Source organism: Carassius gibelio, chromosome B13, assembly GCF_023724105.1.
Source record: "Carassius gibelio isolate Cgi1373 ecotype wild population from Czech Republic chromosome B13, carGib1.2-hapl.c, whole genome shotgun sequence".
In the NCBI taxonomy this organism is placed as follows: Eukaryota; Metazoa; Chordata; class Actinopteri; order Cypriniformes; family Cyprinidae; genus Carassius; species Carassius gibelio.
Genome location: NC_068408.1, coordinates 2,184,696 through 2,189,695, shown reverse-complemented (window position 1 = coordinate 2,189,695; position 5,000 = coordinate 2,184,696). Strand labels below are relative to the sequence as shown.

General features: G+C 33.2%; 1 protein-coding gene and 1 long non-coding RNA gene across 2 annotated transcripts in view; one reads left to right on the top strand and one right to left on the bottom strand.

Moving 5' to 3' along the window:
- Window positions 1–5,000, bottom strand: part of LOC127969947 (adhesion G protein-coupled receptor A3) — a 96,054-nt gene that overhangs the window by 22,545 nt on the left and 68,509 nt on the right. The window lies entirely within an intron of this gene.
- Window positions 3,400–5,000, top strand: part of LOC127969969 (uncharacterized) — a 2,392-nt gene continuing 791 nt past the window's right edge. The window contains exons 1-3 of the long non-coding RNA XR_008156448.1: window positions 3,400–3,649; window positions 3,931–3,957; window positions 4,331–5,000. The exon at window positions 4,331–5,000 is cut by the window's right edge and continues 791 nt beyond it. This is a non-coding gene — a long non-coding RNA (uncharacterized LOC127969969). The remainder of the gene's footprint in view (window positions 3,650–3,930; window positions 3,958–4,330) is intronic.

Genomic DNA, 5,000 nt, shown 5'->3' with positions numbered 1-5,000 from the left:
TATCCATGTATAGATGATAGCAGTGGTAGAATGTGTTAAAACTGTGATTATGATTATTCATGAGATTAATGCATTTTAAGGTGCACCATAAGGAATAATTAATGCATTAAAACCATGTTTAATATGCATGATAAAGGCTTTATCAAAATGCCAATTTGCACTTGAGATTTGGAGCCACTTTACAGAAGGGTAAAAATGACTTCAGAAATACTGCAGCATCATTATATTATTTTTACGCAGAGATTCGTAGGTCTATTAATAAAATCTGTTGACTTTAGCAATCTTTGTCGCATTGTGTGCCAATGGGGACTGTTCAAAAGAGTTTTCTGTTTTCTTCCAAAGTTTGCATGCCTGTAACTCAAGACGCATTAAAAGATATTAAACTTTTTCTGTTCTTCTGACATTGCTCTTTAAATACAACAAGTCTCAGCTGCAATAAACGATAAAGCTGGTATATTTTGAGATGCATTATACAGTCGAACACATCAATAATGCGCTGAGCTGTCTTCAGCTGACTCGGTGTCTTTCTGACAGTGTCTCGCAAGATTCCCTGCAAATTTAACACTGATCATAAACACTGTTCACTATATAAACAGAAACTTTGTTAATTTTTCAGCTAATATCAATAGTGTGGCCTACTTCAGATGCAGCCCAAATTACAACAGAATATAAAATAAATTAGCCATTTTTAAATGCATTTTTTTAAGTGAAATGTGGAGCCCAGACTCATGAAATGCATATAAATAGTATGCAAAGTAAAAACAAAAACTCACGGTATTAATATGCAAAAATTTACTTGATATTTAGTTTTCGAGTGCATATGAAAGGCATCTTCCCCACAACCCTAGTCCTACACATTGCGTAGCATATACACACCAACGTATCAAAACCACGAGTTTTTGTTTTTATTTGGCGTACTATTTATACACACTTTCCTGAGATCAGTTTGGAAATGCGACATGATTTTGTGTGATTTAATCAGTATAAAAATGCATTTATATACATATTACATAAATGCATTCATATACTGCTTAAATACTGAATGCTAAATACTGAATAAAAAAAATAAAATAAAAATCTTAATATTTTCGTGAGATTGTAACATGATTTTGTGTGGTTTAATCAGAATTAAAATGCATTCATTTACTGGTTAAACACGGAAGCTTCTAAGCTGAATACATAAATAATGATAAATGATTAAAACATTGACGTTTTTAGAGGTTGGCCTCTACATCAGATTAATGTGAACATGATTTAAAGCATATTGGCGAAGCTGCTCCGTTTGTTTGCATGTGATGAAAGCGCGAGATCGCATCTAAACGTCTCCAGGCAGAGCGCTGATTAACTTTAATCATTTACACGAGCTCGACGCCATTAATCCTGACACATCTGAGAGTCACGGGACCTTGATGATCACCTGCTGACGCTTTCATGTGCTTCTCAATCGACCGGCGCGCTTCCTCAATCAGCACACAGGGCTTAAACACCACACCAAGATGCATTGTGGGTAACAAACGCTGACATTAAAAAGCTGCCTTCAGATGATGCTGAAGACAGCAGCAGCTCTTTTGTGTCTGTGTCGAGGACAGAGGGAGTCACAAATGGGCGGGACTTTTAAAATCTGGAAAAATCTGGAATCGCTTGTTCTGAGAGACTGTTTATGATTTATTGGGATTGTAAAAGTTTAGAAGGTGGGTTTTTATCATTACAGGCTGGTTGTTTCCACACAACTGTGTTCAAACACCATATAAGAGTCATTCTTGCGTAATAAGTCCCCTTTAAAAAAAATTAAACCAATTGAATATAATAAATATAAAACAAAAATGTACATGTAAATACAAAAAATATATAAAAATGGATAATAAAATTCTCTAGATAGATAATAAAATTAATCAATCTATATATCATTAGAATAAATACCATTTAAATAAATATAAAATAAAAACAAAGCCAGATTTTCAGAGTGTTACATTTGAGTCTGTGTTTACAAAATGTTCCACCTTAAAATAAAAAATAATATGTATAATAAGAATTAAATAATAATATTAAATAAATAAATAAACAGTAAAAATGTGTAAAAAATTAAATAATATAAAAAATAAGGTATATTTAAGACCATTAAGATTTTTTTTTCCTCTTAACACTGTCCATCAGGTTTTCTCCTAATTATTCTTGATGATGATTCTCATTAGATTCTGGTTATTGTTATATAATGCTGTTTTCTCCTTTAAAACAGCATAAATTAAAGGCTTTGCCACAAATAAACAGCAACCACAAAATCAACAAACCGAGACGCTTCCTAACAGGTTTTCATGAGATTCGCCCTGAAATGACCCTCATACAGCGAGTGTGTTTTAATTAGACCGAATCCGTCATCCAGAGAGAAACCAGACTGAACTCACACACTTTCACAAACAAACCAAGTCCTGCGTCACAGAGGAGAAAAATGCTCACAATGCAAAGGAAATGCAGTCCCCAGAAACTCAACTAAATTACCCAGAATCCTTTTCATGCAGAGGGAAACACAAAGGCCGGCAATCCATCAGTTTTCCTGCTCGTTTAGTGCGTTACTCTCACCGGCGCGGACACATACTGTACATGCTTTTCATGGTAATTTGTGTCATTAATGAAATGAAATGATTTCTGAACTGTTTTTCTGCACTACTTCAGCTGCACAAGCTCTGTATTGGACTTCGGGCATAAAGACTGATCCATAAAGTAGTTTATTCAGCAGTGAAGAATCATTTCAATTCGGTTGTGCAGAAAACACTGAAGAAAAGAGCAGAAACTGTGTGGAATCAAGACATTAACACTGAAGAACAAGAACTGACTGAGAAAAACAAAAAACACTTCCATTGGAGTGTGAATTAAATAAAATAATAATAAATTAAAAAGCATTAAAAATGTATATGCAAATTAAAAATATATAACATTTTAACAAAATATAGAAAATATAAAGAGCAAAAACAATTAATAAAATTAATAATGTGAATACAAATTCTAACGAAAATAAATTAAATGCATGAAAAATAAATGCATATAATATCATAAAATAAACAAATAAAACTATTTAAAAAATAAATAAAATTATCAAATCAAACAACAGTCTTTTTCTTGAATGATATATTTCCCCCAAATAATTGTGATAAACAATATTAGTGTCTCTATATCCATTTTGTGCCATTGACTATATAATGGTAATATAATAGCAAGAACACCCTTTCAAAGCCTCGCTATATGCATGCACAAATCATTTCTATTAAGACAGAAATTACTAACTTCAGTTGATAAGTATTTAACATTGGGGTATTTTAAACAAATACACATTTCTGTAACAGTGCATGTTATGAAAAACACTACAGAAATAAAACTGACTTGCAAACTTAATCAGAAGCAAAACAGGAGAGATAGGTATAAACGGAGGTCGGAGCCAGCTCCAAATGGGCGGGTCAGCTCCAAATGGGTGGGACTTCAGCTCCAAGTGGGCTGTACAAACCTCCAGAGCCTTTTGATTGGTTTATTTAATGTCATGGGGTTAATGCACGCTGCGAATCCCCCCCCCCCCCACCAAAAAAAAAAAAAAAAAAAAAAAAAAGACGACGTCAACTTCACAAGGCTTTTCAGCGTCAAGAAAGAGGAGTTTGAAGGGGTAAGTTTAGACTTGTACAACGTATTACAAGTTGCGAAAAAGTGCAGTATCTTGGCGGTAGATGTTTTAGTATTGACGTAGTTAAATCATGATTACAAGCTCATTGCATTCAAGTTTGAAAATGGGAGGACATTCATGTGAAATTTTTTACCTTCAAAACTCATATTTACGATTATTCCAAGAGCACGTTAAGACAGCATTAGCAGCACGGATAAATTACATCTTTATTGTGTCTGTTACCCTTTTGTGCTAAATATTTCTGCAATACATTTACGCTGCAGATTACGGACACTGAAGACTATAAGCAGGTAGGCTATTGTTACTAACGTTACGTAAAATATGCAGACCTATGTATTATAACTGCACTGATATTTAAGCGATCAATAACTATTAATAGATTTAGTACAGTGTTCTATAATAGTTAAAACTCCTAACTGATAATGCTTGACTTTAACAAAGCTGGTCATTGTTTCAAAACCATTTTAAAATGTTATCTATTTTTACGTGTAACGTTAATCCAAATAATGTAATGCAATTGAAACATTTTGGATTTTTCAATTTAATAATCATAACAGAGTGGATATATGAGGATAACTGCAGTGTCCACTACCATGCATTACATATCAACATTGTAGGAAACACAAACAAACAAAAACATTATGTGTAAACTTTGTGTTACAGAAAGTTCAAGTCTGGGTGGCCAAAAGTTATATTTCAGTGACCTGGTTACCGTCTCTCTCTGCAAACCCAAAGGATCACTTTCCTGTAAACCTTTTTTTTTTGTTCTTTCTATGCATCAAGATGTGTAATTTATTTTTTCTGAAGATTTTTGACTAATGTGTGTGTGTATGTGGGTCTTTGTGTGGATAAATTATGTTCATACTTTAAAGGTGGACATTTGCAACAGCGCTTGTCCCTAAAATTGCTCCAGGGGTATGGTCAGAGACTGTCCTAAAGGACAAATGTTGGAATGTAAATGACATTACATTCTGTGGACGTCTTACATAAATGTGCATTGTACTTAATGTTAACTTGTCAACAGTGAATTATTTTATGATGTCATTGGACTGTATGTTTAGTGATTAATGACACTTCATTCCAGTAAAAATATAATCCATAGCATTGGAGTGAAAGCAGCAGCAAAGTGTTCCAATGCTGATAAAATTCAAGCAGGTTAAAACCTCAGGTTCCTTAAATATCTGTTTTACAGGACTTTTTGGGGTTGGACAGATTTTGTTATGGTTTTGAAGTCTGATGCTCACCAGCCCTTCATTTATTTGTTCAGAAATGCAGTAGAAACATTCATATTGTATATTGTAATAATATTTTACAATAACTCTTTTCTATTTGA